General features: G+C 42.6%; 1 long non-coding RNA gene across 1 annotated transcript in view; it reads left to right on the top strand.

Annotated features, from left to right (window-relative positions):
- The window catches only part of LOC138147133 (uncharacterized), a 217030-nt gene that overhangs the window by 85129 nt on the left and 121591 nt on the right, over positions 1-10310 (top strand). The gene's annotated exons all lie outside the window — the stretch shown is intronic.

Genomic DNA, 10310 nt, shown 5'->3' with positions numbered 1-10310 from the left:
GTTAAGTCAAGACAATTAAAAATAATAAATCAAGCCTTGATCTATAGCATATGCAGTAAAAAAAGGAATATAGTACATATATATTAAACTCACAGGATGACTTTAATACTTGTAATGATGACGGATGCTGCTTGTATACACACGATCTCTGCCTTCTTTTAATTTATGGTATAAATTAGATGATAGTGATTCAGAGAGAGTAAGGGAAGATGCTAGTTTGATATTTTGGGGTGGGAGTGATTACCTCTTTTCAGGTTAGTCAGGGAGGACTTACTGGAGGAGAGGGGAATTCTGCTTATGATGCTGAATTGGAAGAGGGGATCATTTGAATTCATTTGCTGAGAATGAACTCTGATTTGGTCCCAGAGAATGGAGCTGGGATCCTTTCTCACTTCTATTTTAGAAGTAATGTGTATGAGGGCTGGAGTGATACTCCACCATCTCTCATCCATGTTAATTGCCAGGAGCATGTAGAGGCATGGAAAGAGACCCCCTCAAACCTCTTCATGTCTGAACAAGATTTTCAACAGAGGACACTTAACCTAGCATTTTCCCCTGGAGGCCACAATAAGCAAGTCAGAACTTGGAGGTGGTGGTTGTGGGGGTGGGAAGGAGGCTGTCCCTACACTGCCCAAATAACTCCCTTGTCTCCACTGCCCAAGGTACAGAGGTGTTCAATTCTACAAACACATTGTAGAATCCCAGAATACTTGGACCAAACTATGACCTTCCCTAAACCATCTTTTTTTTTTTTTTTTAAAGCAATTGGGGTTAAGTAACTTGCTCAAGGTTACACGGCCAGGTGTTTCTGGGAGGGTGCTAAGTGTCTGAGCCTGGGATTCGATCTCCAGGTCTTCTCAACACTGGAGCCGGTGCTCTTACTCGCTGTGCTACCTGGCCGCCCCTCTAAAGCATCTTTTTGTCTTCTCAGCTAGAACAGAACACAAGGCAGGGTGGATAGTGAATCCAACCCAGTGTGGCCATACTCATGTTCACCTTCTCTCACATTATTTCACATTTCTTCTTCTCCACCTCCACCCAATACCACACGATGTCTTTATGAGGCTAGTTCAAGATTGCCCTACTCAAAAATACCCCCTTTCCAGATGACAGTATCAGCAAAGATCAAGAATGTCAGAATCACAAGGAATTGGAACAGAAAGTGATCTGAGAGATCAGATCCAACCTCATTTTATCATTTTATCAATGAAGAAATCTAGGAAAGTGAGTCATTTGAGTACTGAAAATGGGTAATGGTGGTTGTGGTGGGATGTAAAGAAACTTCAGATTCTACTAGCATAGAATGATACTTTCTCTATTACATAGAACCTATAGAAAGAACATTGGTTTTGGAGTCAGAAGATTTGGAGTCCTAGTTCTTTCACTAGCTATGGAACCTTGGGTAAGTCTGTGCTTTAAGTATCTAAAATGAAAGGGTTGGATGAGATGTTCTCTAAGGCCTCTTCTTCCATGATTCTTCAAACTTGACATCTTTGGTTTTTGCTGATGTTTCTCTCTGGAAAGAGGGAATACTTTAGTGGGGGAAAAACCTTGAACTAGCCTCACAAAAACATTGAAAAGGCATACTTGGAGGTGTGGGGGAGGGGAAGGAATGAAAAATGTGAGGGAGGGCGAAACTAAGAATGAACACACTGGGTTAGATTCATCACCCATCTAGCCTTGTACTTCATTTCTAGCTGGGAAAATAAAGGATAGTTTGGAGAAGGCATCGATTCCATGATGCCAAACCCAGTACATTAGGGAATGTGCTCTGACCATTTCTAGTTTTCCCTCCATAACTTGTGATATTTCTGTCATCCCAAAGTTTCACTAAAACCTTCTTGATCCTATTTATAGTTTTAACCTGAACCATCTCTTGAGGTAATAAGTTCCATAAGTTTGTTAATGGGACTATATAGAAGCTGTAATATTTTTTTATTTGTCCCTAGTGACCTCCCTCAAACTCTATGGAGGTTCCTTTTATTTTAGTGACAGAGAGCTCTTGAGGAAGGTAGCAATGGCATCGTGGGGATAGCTAGCTAGCTAAAGGGCTGACGAAGTGCTTACTAAGTACAACATACTATCCTGAGCACTGAGACTATAAATACAGGCAAACAAAACAATCTCTGCCTATAAGAAGCTTACATTCTAAAGGGGGAAGACAGCACAAAAAGCGGAACTGGGAGAGGTTGTCAGTGGGATACACTAGAGGCACCATATTGTGACTATAGCTGGGAAGTGATATGGTGGTCTGATTCCAGGCAAGATAAGGTGAAAACTCATTTATCAGAGCTGGGGGGTTCAGGGGCCAAGACCAAGGTTGCTATGGGTGGGATCATGACTTGAATTTGACATGGCTGGGAAGGCATGGAGACCTAGTTCCTGGCAAGATAAGGTGAAAGTCCACCTATCAGAGCTGGGGGACCTCAGGGCAGATACACTGAACATTGAGTTAGGAAGACCAAATTTCAAATACCGACTCAGACACAGCAGCTATGTGACTCTGGGCAAACAATTTAACCTTATTGGACCTCAGTTTCCTGATCTACAAAATGAGGAGGTTGGACTTCATGTCCTCTAAGGTATCTTCCAGCTCTAAATCAATGTAACTGATAGAGATAGAGAGTGGGGGTGCAGTTAATGCTTTGTGGAGAAGAAGGCACATAGAGATGGGAGACCATTCCAAGCATGAAGGATGGGAAGCAACAGAGAAGCCCGAGAGAACGGGGAGCAGTTCACCCTAACTAGCCTATGGTGGTTTCCATCTCCCACCTCCATGCTTTTACACTGGCTGTTCCATATGCCTGTAATGTACTCCTTTCCCACCTCTGCCTCTGAGAATCCTCAGATTCCATCAAGGCTCAACTCTTGTCCTTAATACTTTCTTCTCTCTAGGTTTTCATGTTACTGTTCTCTTGTGGTTCTCCTCCTACCTATCTGGCCACTCCTTCTTAGGCTCTGATGGATAGTCATTTGAGTCTTGTTTGTTCACTAGCTTTGTAGTAAACTGGTACTATCTTTGCTAATGTATTTTAGGATCAGATCTTGAAGGACCATTTGTTCATGACATTTACCAACCTGGAACCACCTCCCTCTCCTTGTCATGTATTTAAGTCCTACCCATCCTTCAAGGCTCAGCCCAAATCTCACTCCCTCTCTGGAGCTTTCCCTTATTTTAGCATACAATGGTCTCTCCTGGACCCTCTTCTCTTTTCCCTCTATTTCACTGGGTGAGCTCATCAGCTCATATGGATTTGATTTTCACCTCTGAGCTGATGGTTCTCAAATCTACTTATCCAGTCCGAATCCCTCCAGTTTCATATCTCTATCTGCCTATTGGACATCTTGAATTAGATGTTCCATAGATATCTTAAACTCAACATGCCCCAAACTGAACTCAATATCTTTTTCTCACAAATTCTCCCTTCTTCCTAATTTCTCTATTACCCAGGAAGTCCTCTCCCAGTCTTCCAAGCTTGCAACCTATGTGTCAGTTTTGACTCCCTGCTTTCTATCATGATTTTACCTTCCCAACACTTGCATATGTGCGCTTTTCTCCTCTGATACTGTGACCACTCTAGTTCAGGCCCTTATCATCTCGTGCTCAGACTATTGCAATAACTGCTGGTGGATCTGCCTGCCACAAGTCTCTCCCAGCTCTAGTCCATCCTTCACTTCTCTACCAAAGTAATTTTCTTAAAATGCAAATCTGACTACATCATCCCCTTTCTCAATAAATTCCAGTGGCTCCCCATCACTTCCAGTATCAACTATAAAATCCTCTGTTTGACATCAAGGCTTTTCATAACCTGCTCCGCCTCCCCACCGCCATCCTTTCTTGTCTTCTTACACCTTACACCCTACAATGTGCTCTGTGATCCAGTGACACTGTCCTAGTAGCTGGAACAAGACACTGCGTTTTCGGACTTTGGGCATTTTCTCTTGTGCCCTGTGACTGGAGTGCTCTCCCTCCTCATCTTCATCTCCCAGCTTCCTGGCTCTCTTCAAATGCCAGCTAAGCTATCACCTTGTACAGGAAGTCTTTGGCGATCCTCCTCCATTGCAGCGCCTTCCCTCTGTTGGTGGGTTCTTCCCTTTTTGCCCGTCTATGGCTTATTCCCACACAGTCGCTGGCACGGTTTCTCCACCACCGGGCTGGCTGCTCAAGCACAGGGGCTGTCTTTTACCTCTCTTTGTATCCCCAGTGCTTAGCACATAGTAGGATCTTAATACATGTTTGACTGGCAAACTGAAGCAGGAACAGACTTGCAAGAGAATAAGTAATAATTGAGGGTCCAAAGATTATAATAAGAATAAAGAATAGCTACAGAGGTGTAGGGTAGTGGAAGAGAGAAAAGAGCAGGAAATTGTGGCCAGAGGAGAGAACTGAATGAATTAATGGGTTTAGATTTCATTCCTTTTTGACTTTAGTATCTCTAGACTGCATGAAATGAGCACATAAATGTGAGATAAGTGGAGAGATGAGGATTCCAGGTCATCAACTTTTTGTTGGTATCAGTGGAAATTGTATACATTGAACTAGGATCACCTTGTTTTCCTGTCACACTAGTTGTCCCCATTCCCAACTGCAATCCTTCATGCAGCATTCTTGGTGTTAGCATTTGCAGTTCATACCTTAACTTACTTTTGAGTCTGGTGAACAGGAATTGGTAAATCAGTTGATAACCTCAGCTCACTATTTGATATTGGCTCAGTTGGTTCATCTCTGTAGCGTTCTGGTATAGTGAATGGAGTGCTGGTTCTGGAGTCAGGAAGGACAGGGCTCAAATCTGAAAACTGCCATTTCTCTGGTCATGAGCAAATCATAGCTACTCTGAGCCCTAGCTTCCTCGTCTATAAGTGAGGTTCATCATGTCTGTAGTGCCTACGTCACAGGGTTGTTGTGAAGCTCAAATTAGATCATAAATGTGAAGCACTTTGCAAATTTTAAGGTGCTATATAAATGTCAGATATTATACGGGCTCCTACTTCTTCATCCTTACAATGAATAGGTCAGATTAGATGATCTCTGAAGTCCCTCCCAGTTCTGACATTCTATGATTGGCAACAACATTTATTAGACACTTACTGTTTTCAGAGCCTGGGGTGGGAGTAGGGGAGAAAAGGGAAGGAAGAAAGGAAAGAAACAAGCATTTATTAAGAGCCTACTATGTGTCAGGCTCTGAGCTAAGTATTTGATAAATGTTTCATTTGATCCTCACCAAACTCTGAGAGATAGGTGCTATGATTACCTTTATTTTACAGTGGAGGAAACTGAGGCAGACAGTGGTTAAGTGATTTGCTATCACCACATAGCTACTAAGTATCTAAGGCTGGATTTGAAATCAGGTCTTCCTTATTTCAGTGATCCATTTCCTGCATTACCTAGCTGTGAGGAGGGCTTAGGTAGAACGGGAGGCTTATTATGAGACTTTTAGAAGACTTGTTTTCTAACCTTGGATGTTTCATGGTCTAGTTAGGGGGAACTAGTCCTATACATGTTTTCTACCCTCCTCTGAAACAGGAATATGTGTGCCTAGTAACAACCAGCGTGGGCATAAGGAGAGCTCAACACTACTATCCCATCTATAGAGAGACATATATAGACTAGCAGTAGGAACATGAGTACGAATCTCCTGTGAGCAGCAATTTAAAACAATGTCTTTTTTTTTTTTTTGCTTTTGTTTGCACAGCTAGGCAGACTACTTCCTTGTTTCTCTTAAAGGATCCAGCTCCACCAGCGAAGCCAGGAGGCTCTTAGAGCCCTGGAGCTGATATTGCAACATCCTGGGGATTCTGAAGTAGGACCTGCTCGGGAACCCTCCCCTAGCATTTCCTACCTCTTTTGGGGCACTTATCACACTGTCTCATGTGATAAGGATTTGTTGATATTTATCTCCCTGCCTAGATAGGAAGCTCCCAGAAGGCAGGGACTGCATTTTGTTCATTCTTTCTCCTATCCCCCAGTACTTTATGGTAGATATCATCCAGGCCTTCCTTATAGCAGACATTCAGTAAGTGTTGAACTGAATTGACAAATTGAGATTCAGGTACCAGAAATGATTTACCTAATCTCATCCAACAAGTGAGTGGGTTTGGAACACAATACTACTACCCTTCATACACTCTCCATTCCAGCCCAACTACCCTATGACTGTTCCCCTCAACTCAGTTCCCCATCTCCTGATTCCATGTCTGTAATGCAGCTCTTCCTCACCACTCGTTCTGAGAATGCTCAGACTCCTTCAAAGCTCACAGAAAGAACCGTCTTCTACAAGAAGTGTTTTCTGACCCCTCCCCCCTTAGCTATTAGTATTTTTTTTAATCTGGTTAACTTATTCTTTATTTATCTATTTCAATTTTGTGCCCATCTCATTAGAATGTAAGGACTCTTTCAAAATTCATCTTTGTATCTCTAGGATCTAGCATAATATCTTGTACACAGTAGGCACTTAATGTATGCTTGCTGAAATGCCATTTGTGGAAAGGAATTTAGGAGCCTAGCATCCCAGTTCCCTTGTCTCTCTCTGCTTGGCAGTGTCCTGTTCCGTCTGCACTTCTGTTCTGTGGAGAACTGATTAAGAGAGGGCAGAGAGCACAGCCCAGCTTCCAAAAGCAGAAAGTAAATTCAGAGAGAACGGCTGTGGTGAAAGGGTTAAATATTTCTGGCTCCGTTGGCCTTGGTGCTGCTGTTTGCTGCAGTTCCCCCTTTCCGGGGCTGCTGTGCTTCGAGGTTTGCTTGGAATGTGTGCAATGCGGAGAGAGGCTGTGGGTGGTAGGGCCGGCCAGTAGGCCGGGGGAACAACTTCTGCTTGATACTCTGTGTTGAGCAATCCACTGAGTAGGATGTGAAATTGGTCTCTGTTCCTGTAACTCGGTGCCTCTCCTCTTCTGTTTCTCACTCTGGCAGTTTCCTTAAGCACCCACAGCCCTGGTTGCAGCCAAACAAGGGAACAGACAGGGTTGGGCTGCAGAATCTGATGTGCACTCTATATAGGCTTGTACAGGGCTAGAGTGGGGATGTATACAAAGAGGGAGAGAGAACTATAGCCAGAGACAGAGAAGAGACACACATGCAGAATGAGAGAGACAAATAAGGGAAACAGGAAGGGGGAGAGACAGAAAAAGGAGAGAGAGAGAAGGAAAGGAGAGAGAGAGGGAGACAGAGAGAGGAAAGAAAGAAAAGGAGAGAGAGGGAGAGAAAGAGAATGTGAAAGAGAGGAGAGACATACTGAATGAGAAAGGGAGAAAGAAAAATGTGGGGGGAGGGAGAGAAAGAGACAAAGGGAGAAAGGGAAGGAAGAAGAACAAGTGAAAGGGAGACAGAGGTGAGAGACAGATATAGAGAGACAAACAGATGAAAGACTGAGAGATACATGGAGGGAGAGATCATGAAAAAGGAAGGAGAAATGCAAAGGGTGAGAGATGAATGTGAGAGAAATGGAGAATAGAGAGGCAGCAACACAGAAACAAAGAACAAATGAGAGACAGAAACACTGAGAGGGACAAAGAAGAAAAAGGCATACAGAAGGAGAGAATTAAACAAAAGAGAGAGAGAGAGAGGAGAGAGAGAGAGAGAGAGAGAGAGACAGAGAGACATATAGTGGGAGAGAGAAAATGAGAAAGAGAAAAAAGCTTACATACCAAGCTACAAAGAAACTAAAACCTCTAGAGGAAGGAAGATAGAGAGAAACAGAATGGAGGAAAACCACTGATTTAGTTTGCAGAAATTCATAGTATTCTAGAGTTAGAAGGTACCTTTAGAGACCATCTAAGTTTAACTCCTTCATTTCTGTTGTTGTTCAGTTGTTTTAGTTGTGTCTGACTCTTCACAACTCCATTTAGGGTTTTCTTGGCAAAGATACTGGAGTGCTTTGCCATTTCCTTCTCCAGCTCATTTTGCAGATGAGGAAAGTGAGGCAAACAGGGTTAAGTGACTGAGAGCAGATTTGAACTCAGGTCTTTCTAACTCCAGGTTTGTTGATCTATACACTGAGCCCCTAGCTTCTCTTTTCTTATGAATGAGGAAATTTAGACCCAGAGACAAAAAATGACTTGCTGGAGGTCAATAAGTGAATTGGTAGAAGAGCTGGGACGAGCATCTGGATCCCCTGACTCTCAGTTCACCGTTCTTCCCATTTCAGCAGTAGTTTCGTATGGACAGTCAAAGACTGAAGGCTTGAGTGGACACCCAGATGGTTTAAGTTGTATGAAAGTCAATGTTGATAGACTTCATGTAACTGGAATCAAAACAAACGTCCTTTCCAAAGTCTCTATCCTGTTCCAGGGTTAATATCCTGAGCAGGGCATAGGATCATATCCAGAGACTTTGCATATATTATCCCTAGAGAAACTGGGTTCACGGCTTAGGGGCTGGGCAGTTTGGACAAAGCTGGCACCATCTTTACCTTACTGTCCTAAGATCAGATCGAGCATCTTACTTGGTCATCATTGGTTTATGACATTCCCCTCACCTGGAACCACTCTCCCCTTGCCACTTACTTAAGTCCTACCCATCCTTCAAAGATCACCTCCGATCTCGCTTCTTCTGTGAATCTTTCCCTGATTTCAGTCTGTGCCCTACAGTGATCTCTTCCTGCTTTCTGCCCTTAGAATACTTTTTGTCTTTATTCCTTATTTGACTTTAAGCAAATGCACTTGAATGATTAATTCAGAAGATTCACCTTCAAATCGCAGCACTTAACCAGGTGTGATTTTGGCCAGATCACTCAATCTTTCTGGGTTTCAGTTTCCTCATCTTTAAAATGTGGAGTTTGGATTAAATGATCTTTAAGGTTTCTTTCAACTTTAACATTCTTTGATACTGTATCTTTGCATGTGTCTCTCTCTGTGTGCATGTGTATACATGTCTTATCTTTCTTACAACATTAAGTTTCTTGAGGTTGGAGAATCTAACTTTTATTAGGTAGTTTTCCTTCCACTGTGCTTCACATACATTAGGCTCTCAAAAAAATTTGCTGGACCTCTTAAAGGAAAATCTCAAGAGCATTTTTAAAAGATGAAAGAAAGCAAGCAAATAGATAGCGTGCAGAGAATGGAAAGAGCATTGGATCTATGGAAAGACCTAGGTTAAACATCCTGTTTTCTGACCTTGGACAAATCACTTAATATCAATTGGCTGTTTCCTCAGCTGTAAAATGGGGCTAACACTACCTGAACATTGTCTACTTTAAAGAGTAGTTGTGAGCATTAGGGAGAAGCACTGGTTATAAAACACTTTGTAAACTGGAAAGCATTTTGGTCTTCGCAATCCTAGTGCCTGACATAGTATAATCACTTAATCCTTAATAATCTTTGAAGCTTGTTGACAAATATAGCACAAGAAACTTTGTCAGATGCTGAAATCTGGGCACACTATGCCTAGAGAATCCCCCTGATCTACCAGTCTAGTGACCCTGTCAAAAAAAGGAAGTGGTGTTAGACTGACATGGCTTCTTCCTGATGAGGCTGTGCTGGCTCTTTACTGATCACAGCTTCCCTTTGAAAAGGCTCACAAACCATCCCTTTACTAACACATTCCAGAATTCTGCCAGAATTCTTGTAGAAGAAGAAATGGATTTGATTATGGACTTCAGCATAGCAAATATAGGAAACATTCTGGGCCTTCCTGGTTTCGTTTAATGAAATGGAGAAAGATCAGTCCTTCAAGAGTCAGTTCCATTCAATTCAATAATCATGTATTTAAGCAACTCATGTGCCAGTCACTTTCTTTCTCCTCAAGGAGCTGATATTCTACTGGGGGATGGGGTGGGAACCTCATGTTCATAGAAAATTAAATGCAAAATACATACAGAAGAATTTTTTTGGAGGGAGAACAGAAACATCTAGGGGAATGAGGATAGGCTTCTTGTAGGAGGTAGTATCTGAGCTGAGCTTTGAAGGATGCTAAGGATTCTAAGTGGGGGAGGTAAGTAAAGAATCCATACCAGGCACGGGAGACAGTATGTGCAGAGGTCCAGAAACAAGGGATGGAATGTGATTCATGAGGAACAGTAAGGAATCAGTTTGATTGGACTATATATTGGGTAAAAGGAAATCATGTTTGATAAGCCTGGAAAGGTAGAGTGGACCTGTACTGTGAAGGGCTTTACAGCCAAAATAGAAGAGTTAATAGTTTATCCTGGAGGCAAGAGGGAGCCATGGGAGCTTCTTGAGGCAGGGAATAACAGTCAGACTTGTGCTTTAGGGTTATCAATTTACTAGCTGTATGGAGGCTTGATTGGAGACACAGAAAGAGACAGATACACACACACACACACACACACACACAGAGAGAGAGAGAGAGAGAG

Source organism: Petaurus breviceps, unplaced genomic scaffold (assembly GCF_028583685.1).
Source record: "Petaurus breviceps papuanus isolate PSGF00001 unplaced genomic scaffold, PetGlider_PUasm1.0 90779, whole genome shotgun sequence".
NCBI classification, from domain to species: domain Eukaryota; kingdom Metazoa; phylum Chordata; class Mammalia; order Diprotodontia; family Petauridae; genus Petaurus; species Petaurus breviceps.
This window is presented reverse-complemented; position numbering and strand designations above follow the sequence as displayed.